Below are 19,936 nucleotides of genomic sequence, written 5' to 3'. Positions count from 1 at the left end.
AGAGGCCGGGAAACAAGCGAATGACTTCACTATTGTTGATCACACTCGTTTAGTGGCCTGAGATCAACACATGTAAATACAGCAGAAATGCTTCGCAGGGAGACCAGGCAAGGATGATGACAGTTGTAGTTAGCACCCAGCGCCTGTGAATAGCGCTAACTCTACTGCTTTTCCCAGCCGCCAGAGCATTTAATTCTGGTATGTGTAATGATTTTTAGGGTTGATGTCAGCTGCTATCAATCCCTGGTGTAAGTAATGGAGAGGTGTCTATCAGACACCCCCACTACTAGCCCAGACCTGGCGAGACCCAGAGACTATGAAGAGCGGTGACGGTAGTAACAATACCACTCTTCACAGTTGCCGAGCTCAGCGCAAGACCCGGAATATTTGAAGAGCGGTGATGTTACTGATGTCACCACTCTTCAGAGTCACTGGGTCTCGTGCTGCGCAGCGGAACCAAAAGTGGCTGTAGGCAACGTTTATGGAGCATCAGAATGAGGTTCCATAGCCTTTGGTCGTCTCATCCCTTCATTATCTACGAGATCCAGTTATGTAGGTAAAGTAGCGGCTTTTCTTGGTACTGCAACTAAAAGCAATAAATAGGGCCGAGCTGTAATGCTGGATACAGCTGTGATTATATGTTATATTGTCGTGTTACACTCCCCTCACTTCTTGTAACCTACAAGTGTACAAAGATATTATACAGTCACCATGTGACAAGTGGGCCCGTGTACCTTCAAATGCCAGGGCTGAATTTTAGTCCCAGTCTTGCCCTGGTCACGGTACTGATGCACCCACGAACGAGCTAACCCGGGTGAGCCGACCCCTGTACAGGGATCGTTAGGAGCAGGCCCGAGGGGGTGTAATACCGCAACAGCTGGCACCAAAAGGGACAGCTCAGGATGAGACTGGAGACAGAAGACAGGACCGGAGAGTCAAAAACAAGCAGGACTGATTGGAAAAGGAAAGTGGGAACACAAAAACGGACTACAGGAGATAGGGCAAGGTAACGGGGTGAGACAGGAGGATAAGACGGGAGAGTAGACTGTGGAAGCAAGTAGTCAGAAGCGGACTAGGAGTCTGAACCGGACAAGGCCTAAACTGAGCATGAAAAGCACACAATAATCAGGCGCCTCCAATATGGAGGAACTGCCTGATATAGCCCGAGCAGTTACCTGATTGGAGGACCCATGACCAGGGAAGACACAGGAAGGGCTAAGAGGAGAAAGGAGCGCGCGCCCGCGACCTAAGGCACATGCGTGGAGCGGACATAGGACGGAGGGAGGGAGAAGAATGCGCACCACGCCAGAACCCCCGGACAGCAGAAAGACAGACCTGGGAACCAGCACGATGCCCGAAGCGGTGGGTGGAGACCAAGCAGGATGATCCGACGGCGGAGGCAGCCGCGGTACCAGACGCTGGCACAACGGTGGAGGCCGGTATGACAGAAAGGACAACAATTAGGTATGAATAAGGCTAAACAATACTGTCATGGTTTGTCTGGATTGGTTCTTCTAGGGTTAATTCCTGTGGTCTCACATTGATCCTGCGTGGACTTCTTATAGCCTCCATCTGGGAGTTTCCTTTGTCAGTGATACTTCTGCCCTTGGCTAAGTGTATTGACCCCTGAGTGTGTTTTGTGCTGTGTGCTGTTTGCTTGATTCCTTGGCTTTTGACTCGGTCTGTTCGCTGGTTACTGTTTGTTGGATTCCGTCTCTGTACTTTCTCTGTCCGTTTGGTATTGACCTCTGCTTGGCTCCTACTATCCTTTCTGTCTAGTCCCTTGGTACCATTACGCTATCCCGTGCTTTGACCCCGGCCTGGTCTGTTTATGTCTCTGTATGTGCCCCTTGGTAGCTCAGTTCTTTAGCTACCTATCTAGGAGTTTTCCTTCAGCTTCTAGCTCCCTGGAGCTTAGGCCATGCCCTCCAGCAGTCAGGTGATTCAGGTCTTGTCAGGCCTGAAGCAATCTCTCTCCAGTCTTGCTTGCCTTGCATTCCTGGGAGTCTGTGGCTATCTCCGGGTCCTGTCTTCCTAGGAGATAGCATCGGTGAGTGTCACTTATAACTCCCTTCGTGATAAATACAGCTTTTCATCACAGATAGGAATGTATTTAAGGGAACCCGTCAACAGGATTTTATACCACAAACTAACGGCATCTAAGCAAAGTTGCTGAAAGTCAAATTCATACCCTTTTGTTGAAGAAAATCGATTTCCTGTTTTTTATTAATCCTAATACTAATGAGCCTCAAGTGCAGCAGGGCTGGCGCTGCACTTACAGCTTTCTGACCTCCCTCCATATTTCGCCACCTGCCTTCTGTCAGTGACACTCCTGCTGCTCGTACCCATGCCGGTCGTCCTAGTGAAGGAGACTGTCAGGCTGCAGATCCTAACAGACACTGACAGCCTTCTTAATCAGAACCATTGCACCAGTGCATGCACCATCCCAGGCAGGGGCTGGCTGGCACTTTTCAGCCTGGGGGGCAAGCACAAGGCAGTGGCCCTCGAGTTGTAGTCGCCCACCTTTTCCCAACTTATCGCTGGCTGCTGCATTAAACCAACAGAGATAGCAGGCTTTAAAAACAGGCTTGTACATAGATATATAAAAAGGACGGAGCTTGCTGCATAGATATTGGAGCAGAACCAAGCTTACTGCCTACACAGACACTGTAACAGAAGCAAGCTAACTACATAGACACGAGAAGGATGAATTACTACGTAGATAAGGAAGCAGAACTGACCTTACTAGAGAGATATAGGAGCAGAACCGAGCTTACTACAGAGATATGGGAGCAGAACAGAGCTTACACCGGAGATATGGGAGCAGAACCAAGCTTACTGCCTACATAGATATTGTAAAAGAAGCAAGCTGACTACATAGACACGAGAAGGATGGATTACTATGTAGATAAGGGAGCAGAACCGACCTTACTAGAGAGATATAGGAGCAGAACTGAGCTTACTACAGAGATATGGGAGCAGAACCGAGCTTACTCCGGAGATATGGGAGCAGAACCGACCTTACCACAGTGATATTGTAGAAGAACTGAGCTTACTATTACAGAGATAAGGGAGCAGAACAGAGCTTACTACAGAGATATGGGAGCAGAACAGAGATTACTACAGAGATATGGGAGCAGAACAGAGCTTACTACAGAGATAAGGGAGCAGAACCAAGCTTACTACAGAGATAAGGGAGCAGGACCGAGCTTACTACAGAGATATGGGAGCAGAGCAGAGCTTACTGCAGAGATATGGGAGCAGAACAGAGCTTACTACAGAGATAAGAGAGCAGAACCAAGCTTACTACAGAGATAATGGAGCAGAACGGAGTTTACTACAGAGATAAGGGAGCAGAACAGAGCTTACTACAGAGATATGGGAGCAGAACAGAGATTACTACAGAGATATGGGAGCAGAACCAAGCTTACTACAGAGATAAGGGAGCAGAACAGAGTTTACTACAGAGATATGGGAGCAGAACTGAGCTTACTACAGAGATATGGGAGCAGAACAGAGATTACTACAGAGATATGGGAGCAGAACAGAGCTTACTACAGAGATATGGGAACAGAACAGAGCTTACTACAGAGCTGTGGGAGAAGAACCGAGCTTACTACAGAGATATGGGAACAGAACCGAGCTTACTACAGAGATAAGGGAGCAGAACCAAGCTTACTACAGAGATATGGGAACAGAACAGAGCTTACTACAGAGCTGTGAGAGAAGAACCAAGCTTACTACTGAGATATGAGAGCAGAACAGAGCTTACTACAGAGATATGAGAGCAGGACCTAGCTTACTAAGTCTACTACATAGATACGGACTAGTAAAGCTGCTGCCATATACTGTAGTTCTCCACATTCATGTGCTCTGTAAACCCCTGTCCCCACCGCTCATTAGAAGCTTTCTACCTATGCACAGTGTACACAGAAAGCTGCCAATCAGTGGTGTGCAAGGGGATAGGTAATGAGGGTGAAGACCCCTGACGAAGCCACTCAGTGTGGTGGCGATACGCGTTGGGTTGCTGTGTAGCTCACATTGGGACTCTTATGGAGGGCTTTACAGGCTGTGGTAATATTAACCCTTAGATAGGCAGGATTTATTTATATATAACCTTTTTGCCTGTTGGTTCTCATGGGGCATTGAAACTCTCCTTGCGCTTCTTTATCTTATGGTGGTATACTACAGGCCACATATTATAAATTACTGCATTGTTCGTTCACTGATCTTGTTATCTCGCCATTGTTTATACGCATATACATATGTGTTTTTGCAACTTGAGGCAGGCTTGTCCTGTGTGGTCCCCTATCTCCGGACTGTAGGTATACGGATTAACATGTCAATGGGAGCCTTATATTTTGTTATTTAGTCGCATATATTTTATTTACTTTGTCAAATTATCTGGGGGAGTGCCAAGATACTACAACTTATGTGTATTGGATTTCTGCCACCTTGGTTCCATGATTACACACTGTATTTGTTTAAATACCTTTGAGTCCTATGTGGGTTACTGCCGTATTAAGGGCTGGTGTCTATAGCATGACTATGCTTTTTAAATGTTTTTAATGTTTGTGTCCTTGTTGTGATTTATATATGTTGCCAAATAAAGCTGTGTTTATATTTAGTGTCATTTCTGTACTGTGGTGATCCCCATTATTAGGATCTAGCCTTTTTTTCTTTTCTTGCATATGTTGATTCTACTATAGGTCCTGGTGGTATCCCTATGACCGTGGTGCCCCCTTACATTTATTCTGCTGGCGATCAAAACATTGTATCAATCCCAAAATCATATCAATAAAAATTTCAACTCTGAGCACAAGAAACAATCCCTTACACAACACTATTGACCGAAAATTGAAAACGTTTTTCTTTATCACTTAATTTTCTTTATCACTTAAATAGAAAAAATGCATGTTAGGTATCTTTGTAATCGTACTGACCTGGAGAATCATAATGCCAGGATAGTTTACCTTACAGTGAACATGATAATTGAAAGAACACAAAAAAAAATTTGCAGAATTGTGCTTTTTTTAAAAATGAGTGTTGTTCTTCAAAAGTACAACTCATCCTGTAAAAAGCGAGCCCTCATACAGCTATATCTACAGATAAATGAAAAGGTATGGCTCTTGGAAGAGGGGGAGAAAAAACAAAAGCACAAAAATGGAAAATCAGGAAAGATTTAAAACTAAGTAGCAAGCAAGTATCTCAGAAGGAAAGTCCTACCAACCACATGTGGAATGGTCACGCTACATGAGTACAAGCAAATAACTGCGAAGTGCCAGCAAAATGTCAGGGTTTTTCATTGAAACCTGTAGTTTTATAGCCACAATTATTATTATTACAACTATTTTCCTTTAAGGAATTGAATTGTGTAAGAGAGGGATTTAGCTGACGTCACTTTCTTCCTCCATAAACACCCTACTACGGTACCCCTGAGTGTGCGTGTGCTTTATGGGGACTTGTTGCTTACGGGACCTTACGTTCACGTGATGAATCAGGGAAGCCAGCAATCGTTTTACAAAGTTAAAAAACAGCTTTAGGCTTCCTTCACATGTCCTGGTGATTCCTGTACAGGCAATCCCAGTACTGGTGATTGCTGTCCGTGCGTCTGGGTTTCACATCCGTGTGGCATCCGTATGCAGTCCATGTAACATTGTACCGGCATCTAGGAAGAGCATTACAGTTTGCGCTAATCCCAGGGGCCAGCTGCTGAAGGCAGCTCTCATCATTGTCGCTTGGACTCAATGAAATCAGTGCGACCAGGTGACAATGGGAGTTGTATTCAGCACCCGCTGTGTCCCTTCTGTGTAAAATAAAGAATTACATTTTAAAAACGGAATGGGCTCCCGAGTAATTTTCATGACCACCAGAAGGAAAGCCCATGACTGGGGGCTGATGTTAATAATCTGGGAAAAGGAGCAATATCTCAAAAGGTTCCCAGGATATTAATAATAATTTTTATTTATATAGCGCCAACATATTCCGCAGCACTTTACAAATTATAGAGGGGACTTGTACAGACAATAGACATTACAGCATAACAGAAATACAGTTCAAAACAGATACCAGGAGGAATGAGGGCCCTGCTCGCAAGCTTACAAACTATGGGAATATCTCACAGCTGTTTGCTGAGACTTCCCTGGTGAATTTCCGAGGGACCCCAGAAAAAAAGATGTATAGTCCCCCTATAAATTCAAACCAGCAAAGGATAAGCAGACAGCTGTGGGTTGATATTAATATCCTTGGAAGGGGCCAGAGATATTGCCACCCTCCAGACTACCAACATCAGCCTTAAGCCGCCATAAGATGTGCCAAATCTGGCGCTTTGCCTCTTTCCTTCCACTTGCCCTGATGCGGTGGCAAGTAGGGTAACAGGGTTGGGGTTGATGCCACCTTTGTATTGTCAGGTGACATCCAGCTCAAGGGTTGGTAATGGAGAGGCGTCAACAGTACAGCACCTTCAACAGTACAGGGTACTGACTATGAAGCTGTCCCTGTCCTCTCTTAAAGAGAACCTGTCAGCAGGATTTAGCCCCATAAATTAAAGGCATGGCCTTAATGGTGCTGTGATGCTGATTAATATGATGCCTGATGTGAAGGGATCCGCTCAGTAGGTGATGAATACTCACCTTGTGAAGTTTTCTGGTTTTCAGCCCCCACCCTGCCACCAGCTTCTTCTGCTTCTTCCACAGGTCACTGATTATTCAATGACCTGCCTCCTTTTTAAAATTCCACTCCACCACCATCATTGAGTGGGTGGTGCGGGCACAGTGTGAGTCAGCCTCCTGTGTGCAGGAATTCAGTAAGATGGCCCCAGATGCGGTGCATGCGCAGATCGAGATTTTAGCTTGGTGAAAAATGTAGAGCCAAAATCTCGATTTGCGCATGCTCCGCCTCCGGCGCCATTTTATTAAAGGACTGCACACAGGACGTTAACTCACACTGTGCACGCATCACCTCAGTAATGATAGCGGCGTGGAATTTTAAAAAGGCGACAAGTCACTAATTAATCAGTGACCTGTACAAGAAGCAGAGGAGGCTGGTGGGCGATGGAGAATCAGAAGACCCTGCCCCCACGTCCCACCTTGAAGGACAAAGAAGCACAGAAGACATCAGTTTATGAAAATTTCACAAGGTGAGTATTCATCAGCCACTGAGCGGATCCCTTCACATCAGGTATCATGTTAATCAGCATTACAATGCCATTATGGTCATGCCTTTAGTTTATAGGGCTAATTCCTCCTGATAGAGTCTCTTTAACTTCTATGTAAAGCTACCAACTACACACTCCAGCAAGTCAACTGCTCTCTTGTGACCTCATTGATTCTGTTCTAATCTGCTTCCTCCTGCTCCTCCACTCCTGTAGTTTACAAGCACACAGCCAACCCTAACTTAACTTACTTTTCTGCTCATTACCCAAAAGAGTAGTAGCTCAGCAATCCTGCTGTACTTATATGCTAGCATGCAAATTCTTCACGCACAGCAGCTCCATCCCACAAAGATCTAATCAGATAAAATTGTAGGCAACTAAAGGTTCCCGTTTGTCTTTATATACATTTCTGAAATTCTCAAAAACAGGTAATTCCTGATTTTAAAACTGACTTTTAGACTTTTTATGACTATCCTAACAATCAGTATTTTCTGGCCATTTGTTGATATTCTGCAAGAAAAATCTGCAGGCAAACCTTACTCTCTTGGCAGTAAAGAAGCTGATTACAAAAAGAAGCATATTTTGCAGCATTTTTCAGCATCTCAAAGGTAACAAAAGTGTCACCATAAAAGTAAAAGTAAAGCGATAAAACCATTATGGAAAAAAAGAGCAATATGATCAAATTATATAATGGAAAAAGATTCTTATGTCTGAAAAAAATAGTGACTATTCTGAATAAAAAGTTCACATGAGTTCATGAAAAAATACCAAGTTACAAATTGAAATGAGGAGGTGAAATGGTTGGGAATAGTTTACCTAAGACATTGGCAGGGCATTTAGTTTGTAGTTCACTGTTTACTTTCACACTTTGATTGGCCCTTCAGTTGGTCAGGTATTTTTTAATTTCACACCTTGGTTGGCCAATGTTTACTCTACACATATTACAAATTTAATTAAACTGTACTAATCCCAACTGCTATCCTCAGGTGAGGAGACCAATACATTATGGTTTAACTTTGGGGAAAAAATTAAAAATAAATCGGTTTCACTGAATACTGCTGTACCTGCTTTTTTTTCACTAAACCTGACACCTGCATTTTTTGCTGCGTTTTTGCACTTACTCATTGCTTTCTATGGGTGAAAAAATGCTGTAAAAAAGTTGAAAGAGGTGGCATGCTGCAGTTTTAAAAAATGCAGCAGTTTTCCAGTTCAATCAGAAAAAACAATGTGTATACATAACATTTCTGAAATCTCATATCTTTTGCTGATACTGTAAAATGCAGCATAAGATTTGCATAAAAAAATGAAACAAAAACGCAACATGTTAACAAAAATGGGGTTTTACAAAAGTCATTTGCAGCTGTCAGGGAAAGATATTTACTTATTTTAGGGTAAACTGCAGCTTACATTCCACTTTACCTCTGTATATCTAGCACGTGTGAGATATTTACAGTGAATAAAAGATGTACTGAGTCTTTAGAACATGCACAGGCATTTACAGTTGATAATAAACTGATCTACTATATAATTGTCTAAGGGTCACTTCCGTCTTTCTGTCTATCTTTCTTTCACAGATATTCATTGGTCGCGGCCTCTGTCTGTCATGGAATCCAAGTCGCTGATTGGTCTCGCCAGTTGCCTGTCATGGCTGCCGCGACCAATCAGCGACGGCCACAGTCCGATTAGTCCCTCCCTACTCCCCTGCAGTCGGCGCCCCCTCCATACTCCCCGCAGTAACCGCTCACACAGGGTTAATGCCAGCGGTAACTCACTCCGTTACCGCCGTTATTAACCCTGTGTGACCAAGTTTTTACTATTGATGCTGCCTATGCAGCGTCAATAGTAAAAACGTCTAATGTTAAAAATAATAAAAAAAACTAACAAATCATTATATACTCACCTTTCGCGACTCTCCGGTGACCACCGGCAGGTTCCGGTGCCAAGAATGGTATGGAAGAAGGACCTGTCATGACGTCACGGTCATGTGACCGAAACGTCATCACAGGCCCTGCGCGAGAAGGACCTGCCATGATGTCATGGACATGTGACCGCGACGTCATCACAGGGCCTGCGCGCCTGCACGAGAACGACCTGCCGTGATGTCACGGTCATGTGACCACGACGTCACCACAGGTCCTGCGCGCCTGCACGAGAAGGACCTGCATGACGTCACGGTCATGTGACCGCAACGTCATCACAGGCCCTGCGCGCCTGCGCGAGAAGTACCTGCCATGTCACGGTCATGTGACCACGACGTCATCACAGTGCCTGCGCTCCAGCGTGAGAACGACCTGCCGTGACATCACGGTCATGTGACCGCAACATCATCACAGGTCCTACGCGAGAAGGACCTGCCATGACGTCACGGTCATGTGACCAAACTACAAGGGGCCCTCGGAAGGTGAGTATGTTTATTTTTTATTTTTTAACATGTGACATACGTGGCTGGACAATATACTATGTGACTGGCCAATATACTACGTGGCTCTGTGCTGTATACTACGTCGCTGTGCAATATACTACGTTGCTCTGTGCTGTATACTACGTCACTGGGCAATATACTACATAACTGGGCAATATACTACGTGGCTGGGCTATATACTATGTGGCTGGGCAATATACTACGTCACTGGGCAATATACTACGTCACTAGGCAATATACTACATGGCTGGGCAATATACTACATGGCTGGGCAATATACTACGTGACTGGGCAATATGCTACGTGGCTGGGCAATATACTACGTGGCTGGGCAATATACTACGTGACTGGGCAATATGCTACGTGGCTGGGCAATATACTACGTGGCTGGGCAATATACTACGTGACTGGGCAATATGCTATGTGGCTGGGCAATATATTACGTGACTGGGCAAGATACTACGTGGCTGGGCAATATACTATGTAGCTGGGCAATATACTACATGGCTGGGCAATATACTAATTGACTGGGCAATATACTACGTGGCTGGGCAATATACTACGTGACTGGGCAATATGCTATGTGGCTGGGCAATATACTACGTGACTGGGCAATATGCTATGTGGCTGGGCAATATACTAAGTGACTGGGCAATATACTACGTGGCTGGGCAATATACTACGTGACTGGGCAATATACCGTATATACTCGAGTATAAGCCGACCCCCCTAATTTTGCCACAAAAAACTGGGAAAACTTATTGACTCGAGTATAAGCCTAGGGTAGAAAATGCAGCAGCTACCGGTGAATTTCAAAAATAAAAATAGATGCTCCATACCGTCCATTATTGCCCCATAGATGCTCCATATACAACTGTGCCATATAGAATGCTCTGCACCGTTGATTATGGCCCCATAGATGCCCCTTATAAAGCTGTGCCATATATGCTCTGCACCTTTGATTATGGCCCCATAAATGCCCCTTATAATGCTGTGCCATATATGCTCTGCACCTTTGATTATGGCCCCATAAATGCTCCTTATAATGCTGTGCCATATATGCTCTGCACCTTTGATTATGGCCCCATAGATGCCCCTTATAATGCTGTGCCATATATGCTCTGCACCTTTGATTATGGCCCCATAGATGCTCCTTATAATGCTGTGCCATATATGCTCTGCACCTTTGATTATGGCCCCATAAATGCTCCTTATAATGCTGTGCCATATATGCTCTGCACCTTTGATTATGGCCCCATAGATGCCCCTTATAATGCTGTGCCATATATGCTCTGCACCTTTGATTATGGCCCCATAAATGCCCCTTATAATGCTGTGCCATATATGCTCTGCACCTTTGATTATGGCCCCATAGATGCTCCTTATAATGCTGTGCCATATATGCTCTGCACCTTTGATTATGGCCCCATAGATGCCCCTTAGAATGCTGTGCCCCATATATACTCTGCACCTTTGATTATGGCCCCATAGGTGCTCCTTATAATGCTGTGCCATATATGCTCTGCACCTTTGATTATGGCCCCATAGATGCCACTTATAAAGCTGTGCCATATATGCTCTGCACCTTTGATTATGGCCCCATAAATGCCCCTTATAATGCTGTGCCATATATGCTCTGCACCTTTGATTATGGCCCCATAGATGCTCCTTATAATGCTGTGCCATATATGCTCTGCACCTTTGATTATGGCCCCATAAATGCTCCTTATAATGCTGTGCCATATATGCTCTGCACCTTTGATTATGGCCCCATAGATGCCCCTTATAATGCTGTGCCATATATGCTCTGCACCTTTGATTATGGCCCCATAGATGCTCCATATACAACTGTGCCATATAGAATGCTCTGCACCGTTGATTATGGCCCCATAGATGCCCCTTATAAAGCTGTGCCATATATGCTCTGCACCTTTGATTATGGCCCCATAAATGCCCCTTAGAATGCTGTGCCCCATATATACTCTGCACCTTTGATTATGGCCCCATAGGTGCTCCTTATAATGCTGTGCCATATATGCTCTGCACCTTTGATTATGGCCCCATAGATGCCACTTATAAAGCTGTGCCATATATGCTCTGCACCTTTGATTATGGCCCCATAGATGCCCCTTATAATGCTGTGCCATATATGCTCTGCACCTTTGATTATGGCCCCATAGATGCCCCTTATAATGCTGTGCCATATATGTTCTGCACCTTTGATTATGGCCCCATAGATGCTCCTTATAATGCTGTGCCATATATGCTCTGCACCTTTGATTATGGCCCCATAGATGCCCCTTATAATGCTGTGCCATATATGTTCTGCACCTTTGATTATGGCCCCATAGATGCTCCTTATAATGCTGTGCCATATATGCTCTGCACCTTTGATTATGGCCCCATAGATGCTCCTTATAATGCTGTGCCATATATGCTCTGCACCTTTGATTATGGCCCCATAGATGCCCCTTATAATGCTGTGCCATATATGCTCTGCACCTTTGATTATGGCCCCATAGATGCCCCTTATAATGCTGTGCCATATATGCTCTGCACCTTTGATTATGGCCCCATAGATGCCCCTTATAATGCTGTGCCATATATGCTCTGCACCTTTGATTATGGCCCCATAAATGCCCCTTATAATGCTGTGCCATATATGCTCTGCACCTTTGATTATGGCCCCATAGATGCTCCTTATAATGCTGTGCCATATATGCTCTGCACCTTTGATTATGGCCCCATAGATGCCCCTTATAATGCTGTGCCATATATGCTCTGCACCTTTGATTATGGCCCCATAGATGCTCCTTATAATGCTGTGCCATATATGCTCTGCACCTTTGATTATGGCCCAATAGATGCCCCTTATAATGCTGTGCCATATATGCTCTGCACCTTTGATTATGGCCCCATAGATGCCCCTTATAATGCTGTGCCATATATGCTCTGCACCTTTGATTATGGCCCTATAGATGCCCCTTATAATGCTGTGCCATATATGCTCTGCACCTTTGATTATGGCCCCATAGATGCTCCTTATAATGTTGTGCCATATATGCTCTGCACCTTTGATTATGGCCCCATAGATGCCCCTTATAATGCTGTGCCATATATGCTCTGCACCTTTGATTATGGCCCCATAGATGCCCCTTATAATGCTGTGCCATATATGCTCTGCACCTTTGATTATGGCCCCATAAATGCCCCTTATAATGCTGTGCCATATATGCTCTGCACCTTTGATTATGGCCCCATAAATGCTCCTTATAATGCTGTGCCATATATGCTCTGCACCTTTGATTATGGCCCCATAGATGCCCCTTATAATGCTGTGCCATATATGCTCTGCACCTTTGATTATGGCCCCATAGATGCTCCTTATAATGCTGTGCCATATATGCTCTGCACCTTTGATTATGGCCCCATAGATGCTCCTTATAATGCTGTGCCATATATGCTCTGCACCTTTGATTATGGCCCCATAGATGCCCCTTATAATGCTGTGCCATATATGCTCTGCACCTTTGATTATGGCCCCATAGATGCCCCTTATAATGCTGTGCCATATATGCTCTGCACCTTTGATTATGGCCCCATAGGTGCTCCTTATAATGCTGTGCCATATATGCTCTGCACCTTTGATTATGGCCCCATAGGTGCTCCTTATAATGCTGTGCCATATAGAATGCGGCTGCAATAAAAAAAAAAAATCACATACTCACCTCTCTTCTCAGGACGCCGGCGCTTTCAATAATTACCTGCTCCTCTGCGGCTCCGTCTCCAGCACTGACGCTCAGCAGAGGGCGCGCACTGACTACGTCACAGCGCCCTCTAACCTGAGCGTCATTGCTAGAGGACGCTGCAGACGGAGCCGCACCGGAGCGAGGAGCAGGTAATTATAGCGCTGCGCTCCCCTTACCTGCTGCGGCGCGGTCCCTGCATTCCCTGGCTTCTCCGGCGCTGCAGCTTCTTCCTGTAATTGAGCGGTCACATGGCACCGATCATTTACAGCAATGAATATGCGGCTCCTCCCCTATGGGAGGTGGAGCCGCCTATTCATTTCTGTAATGAGCGGTGCCATGTGACCGCTCAGTACCGGAAGAATCTGCAGCGCCGGAGAAGCCAGGGACTGCAGGGACCGCGCCGCAGCAGGTAAGTATGATTACACAGCCCCCGCTCTCCCTCACCTGCCGACACCCGGGTATATGACTCGAGTATAAGCCGAGAGGAAGACTTTCAGCCCAAAAAAATGGGCTGAAAATCTCGGCTTATACTTGAGTATATACGGTACTACGTGGCTGGGCAATATACTACGTGACTGGGCAATATGCTATGTGGCTGGGCAATATACTACGTGAATGGGCAATATACTACGTGGCTGGGCAATATACTATGTGGACATGCATATTCTAGAATACTCGATGCTTTAGAATCGGGCCACCATCTTATATATTATAAGAAGGGATGAAGAAACAAACCCTTTGTACCATTGCCAACTTTTCTGTATCTGAACTTCCCTGTTTTCAACATTTTATGATTATTTTGTCACAATAAAAACATAATTTTTTAATTATAGTGTTGGTTTGTACTAATTTTGTTATATAGGTTACATGGGTTATCATACCTCGTACAATGGTGGTCACTACCTGGGAGATCAGAAATCAGCTGTTCCTAGTAGAGCATAGCTTGTACAGCAGAATCGTTTTCCATCTCCAGAGCCAATGGTTAAAGGGAACCTGTCACCCCCAAAATCGAAGGTGAGCTAAGCCCACCGGCATCAGGGGCTTATCTACAGCATTCTGGAATGCTGTAGATAAGCCCCCGATGTATCCTGAGAGATGAGAAAAAGAGGTTAGATTATACTCACCTAGGCGGGTGGTCCGATCCGATGGGCGTCGCGGTCCGGTCCGGGCCTCCCATCTTCATAGGAGGACGACCTCTTCTTGTCTTCACCCTGCGGCTCCGGCGCCGGCATACTTTGTCTGCCCTGTTGAGGGCAGAACAAAGTACTGCAATGTGTAGGCGCCGGGCCTCTCTGACCTTTCCCGGCGCCTGCGCACTGCAGTACTTTGCTCTGCCCTGAACAGGGCAGACAAAGTACGCCTGTGCCGGAGCAGCAGCATGAAGACAAGAAGAGGACGTCATCGTAAGAAGATGCGAGGCCCCAGACCGGACCGCAACGCCCATCGGACCGGAAAGCAGCGGGACTGACCCTGGGTGAGTATAATCTAACCTCTTTTTCTCATCTTTCAGGATACATCGTGGGCTTATCTACAGCATTACAGAATGCTGTAGATTAGTCCCTGATGCCGGTGGGCTTAGCTCACCTTCGATTTTGGGGGTGATGATTCTGTAAAGTGTAAGCTTTCATGGTCAGTGGTGTCCTCCCTCTCTCGTTCTCCTATAGAATGTAAGCTCTTATGGTCAGTGGTGTCCTCCCTCTCTCTCCTATAGAACGTAAACTCTTATGGGTAGCAGGGCTCTCTCTCGTAATCTCTCTCATAATCTCTCTCTCGTAATTTCTCTCTCTCGTAACCTCTCTCTCACGTAATCTCTTATGGTCAGCTTCTCTCTCTCTCTCTCCCTCCTCTTTCCAACATGTATTTTCTGAACAATTACGAGGGGCGATCCAAAAGTAATGATAATCAATACTAAACACAATGAATATAGTCAAATTTTTTTTTTATTTTTCTACATAGTCTCCTAACAAGTCTATACATTTAGTCCATCTCTTTTCTATACTTAGAATTCCCTTCGAAAAAAATTATTGATCTTGACCCTCAAAAAAATCCCCAACAGCGGTTATCACGTCGCTATTGTCGTCAAATTTCTTGCCCCGGAGGTGTTCCTTGAGCCGAGGAAAGAGAAAGAAGTCACTGGGGGCTAGATCTGGCGAATAGGGGGGGTGTTCCACCAGTTCAAAGCTGCTTCTTGAATGGTAGCCATGGCAACTGCAGCTTTGTGAGCCGGTGCGTTATCTTGGTGAAACAGCACTCCAGCCCGCAGTTTGCCGCGCCTTTTCTCCTTGATTGCCTCTTGCAATCTTCTTATTTGTTCTGCGTAGTAGGAGCCCGTAATAGTGGCTCCCTTCTCCAAATAGTCCACCATAATAATTCCTTCAGCGTCCCAAAAAATGGACGCCATAACCTTCCCTGCTGAGCTTGACACTTTGAATTTCTTCAGCGTCGGTTCGTCGGCTCGTTTCCATGTTATCGATTGTTGTTTAGTTTTGGGATCAAAGTGGTGGATCCAGGTCTCGTCCATGGTCAAAAAACGTGACAAAAAATTTTCCTTGTCTTCTTGGAACTTTTCGAGATTTGCTATTGAAATGTCAACTCGTGTCTTCTTTTGCTCGTCGGTTAACATTTTTGGCACCCAATGCATGGAGACCTTTCTCATATGTAATTCTTTTGCAAGGATTCTTTGAATACTGCCATATGAGATCCCTGTGACCTCCGCTACATGCCTGATAGTCACTCTTCGATCTATCAATACAACTTCTTCAACTTTTTTCACGTTTTCTTCATTGAGAGACGTTGATGGGCGTCCTTCACGATGTTCATCTTCCGTCGATGTTCTTTCCAGCTTAAATTCCTTGGCCCAGCATGCAACTGTAGAATATGGAGGAGAAGAGTTCCCCAATGTTTCCACCAAGTCGCTGTGTAGGTCTTTGGTAGTCATTTTTTTCAAGCAGACGTATTTGATGACAGCATAAAACTTACGGTGCATGGACTTACGGTGGAGGCCGCGTCCCTTCAGACCACACACACAGGCTCCAGATTCTCCCTAAGGGCACCTGCCGGATACTTATACAAGCCCTGAGACACTGTCTGTGTCCACCATCCCCCATGAATCTACTGAGATCTCACAATCCTGGGGTCTGCCTGGTGTCAACCATATCTTATTACTGTGACTGAGGAAGGTCCGAATATTAGGACCGAAACGTTTCTGTTGTTTAACGTGGACACAATTAAACCACTGACTAAAAGCTAAGTTAGAGTGCTGGGTTTTTTTACTAGTATTTGATGACAGCAACACCGTTTTTTTTTCCATTTTGATGTTCACTCCTGGGCAGTTCATATTCAAATGAATGTAGCTCCCGGGAATCATGGTCTATTTAAGTGATTTTTTTTTCCTGAACTAGTGGGTACCTAAGAGAGAAGAAAACATTTTTTTTTCATTTCTGTGTGCAATAGAAATAACCGATTATCATTACTTTTGGATCGCCCCTCGTACAAGCAGTTCGAAGTATTACTTTCCAGTATTGAGATTTTCTCAAATTTATTGCCAAAAATCAAATTTTTGGGGGATAATTCGTTGATGTCAGTGAATTTGAATTTCAAAAGATCCACTCATCTCTACTCAGCATTCATTCTGACATCTGTTTTCTTTACCGTATATAAATAAAATGGACCAATTTTCATCAACTTGCTGGATCAGATTTTCAACAGTATTTGATCAGCGTGTCAGTTTTTTACCATCAGTGTTTGATCAGTTTTTCTTTTATGCAAAAACACTGATGGAGGTTCCTCAAGTTTTTCCTATCAGGCAGCACTAGAATTCAGCTAGCGGCTCGCTCACACTTGCGTATAAAACAGACGAGTACAATCCGATAAAAAAAAAAAATCAGACCAATGTTATTCAATGAGACAGTGCAGATGTGTAATTTTTCTCAGCTGTATTTGGCATGAGCGAAAAATCACAGCATACTGCGATTTGACTCTGATATTGGACAGAGCGAGAAAAAAAGTCACATGCTATAAGGACTATCAGTATTACATTCTATTATTACGGATACATTATAATTCTCGGGCATAGGGAAATGTAAATGGTCCTGTAAAAGATTAAAAGCTGCTGAGTAAAAAAAAAACTTATTGCATACAGACAGCACACGGATGACAAGTGAGAAAAAATTGTCCGACTCTCCTGGATGAGAATGAGATCGATACGCAAGTGTGAGCAAACCAGAAGATGGCATCTTTGTGCTGTCCACATTTTTTTGGGACCATCAGACTTTAACTAGTGAGTTTGATCTTGTGACTTGAATCAAAAACGGATGTGATGTTTTTATTTTTTTCAGAGACTCTGCAAAAAAAAAACATGGACATGTGAACAGCCTTATGGAATACAATGAGTACATGTTCTGTCCATGAAATGTTATGTGATGCCACACAAGGACTCCTCCTGTGCTATCAGAGCCAACTGCAACTTACTGGTGCATGTGTAACACGGCATAGGGCGGGAGCCGGGGCGAGGCACACTTCTGAGGCACCCTGTCAAGTTACATGAACGTGGAGCTCCTGGCTGGGTGTGTGGACTTGTGCTGAGTGGGCCTTAGACCTGTGCAGGCTGCATGTAATTGATGTTGCAGGTTTGCCAGGACCAGATGTTTCCCAGTTCAATAAGGGAGAACACCATTCATAAACTCTTTACTGAACAGTAACTTGGTATGGGTTACAGTGCCTACAAGTAGTATTCAACCCCCTGCAGATTTAGCAGGTTTAATAAGATGCAAATAAGTTAGAGCCTTCAAACTTCAAACAAGAGCAGGATTTATTAACAGATGCATAAATCTTACAAATCAAAAAGTTTTGTTGCTCAGTTACATTTTTATAAATTTTAAACATAAAAGTGTGGGTCAATTCTTATTCAACCCCTAAGTTTAATATTTTGTGGAATAACCTTTGTTTGCAATTACAGCTAATAATCGTCTTTTATAAGACCTGATCAGGCCAGCACAGGTCTCTGGAGTTATCTTGGCCCACTCCTCCATGCAGATCTTCTCCAAGTTATCTAGGTTCTTTGGGTGTCTCATGTGGACTTTAATCTTGAGCTCCTTCCACAAGTTTTCAATTGGGTTAAGGTCAGGAGACTGACTAGGCCACTGCAATACCTTGATTTTTTGCCTCTTGAACCAGGCCTTGGTTTTCTTGGCTGTGTGCTTTGGGTCGTTGTCTTGTTGGAAGATGAAATGGCGACCCATCTTAAGATCCTTGATGGAGGAGCCGAGGTTCTTGGCCAAAATCTTCAGGTAGGCCGTGCTATCCATCTTCCCATGGATGCGGACCAGATGGCCAGGCCCCTTGGCTGAGAAACAGCCCCACAGCATGATGCTGCCACCACCATGCTTGACTGTAGGGATGGTATTCTTGGGGTCGTATGCAGTGCCATCCAGTCTCCAAACACACGTGACGTGTGTGGTTGGCACCAAAGATCTCGATCTTGGTCTCATCAGACCAGAGAACCTTGAACCAGTCAGTCTCAGAGTCCTCCAAGTGATCATGAGCAAACTGTAGACGAGCCTTGACATGACGCTTTGAAAGTAAAGGTACCTTACGGGCTCGTCTGGAACGGAGACCATTGCGGTGGAGTACGTTACTTATGGTATTGACTGAAACCAATGTCCCCACTGCCATGAGATCTTCCCGGAGCTCCTTCCTTGTTGTCCTTGGGTTAGCCTTGACTCTTCGGACAAGCCTGGCCTTGGCACGGGAGGAAACTTTCAAAGGCTGTCCAGGCCGTGGAAGGCTAACAGTAGTTCCATAAGTCTTCCACTTCCGGATGATGCTCCCAACAGTGGAGACAGGTAGGTCCAACTCCTTGGAAAGGGTTTTGTACCCCTTGCCAGCCTTGTGACCCTCCACGATCTTGTCTCTGATGGCCTTGGAATGCTCCTTTGTCTTTCCCATGTTGACCATGTATGAGTGCTGTTCACAAGTTTGGGGAGGGTCTTAAATAATCAGAAAAGGCTGGAAAAAGAGATAATTAATCCAAACATGTAAAGCTCATTGTTCTTTGTGCCTGAACTTCTTCTTAATACTTTAGGGGAACCAAACAGAATTCTGGTGGGTTGAGGGGTTGAATAATAAATGACCCTCTGAAAAGACTTTTCACAATTTAAAAAAAAAAAAAATGAAATAACATTCTTTTTTGCTGCAGTGCATTTCACACTTCCAGGCTGATCTACAGTCCAAATGTCACAATGCCAAGTTAATTCCAAATGTGTAAACCTGCTAAATCTGCAGGGGGTTGAATACTACTTGTAGGCACTGTATATACAAGGGATAGTGGGTACAAAGTCTTGTGAATGTTTCCTTTACAGTTTCTCTGTAGTATACTACAGGACTTTCTATGCATACAGTGTTTCTCCCTACTTTGCCACAACTCAGCTCTAATGCTACAGTCTTGATTAACAAGTCTCCTTTACTTGCTCAGCGGTTCCGCCTTCTATTTCTTCCACTACTGGCGCCCTGGATCTCCCGCACAAAACCCTTCACTAGTCCCAGTCTCTCAGTCCAGTTAAGGCTCCTTAGCTTCTGCGTTACAAGCTCAAGGCTAGGCATCCTCCCCATAAA

This window comes from Ranitomeya imitator, chromosome 3 (genome assembly GCF_032444005.1).
Source record: "Ranitomeya imitator isolate aRanImi1 chromosome 3, aRanImi1.pri, whole genome shotgun sequence".
Classification (NCBI taxonomy): Eukaryota; Metazoa; Chordata; class Amphibia; order Anura; family Dendrobatidae; genus Ranitomeya; species Ranitomeya imitator.
The sequence above is the reverse complement of the archived record's forward strand: the minus strand, read 5'-3'. Positions refer to the sequence as shown.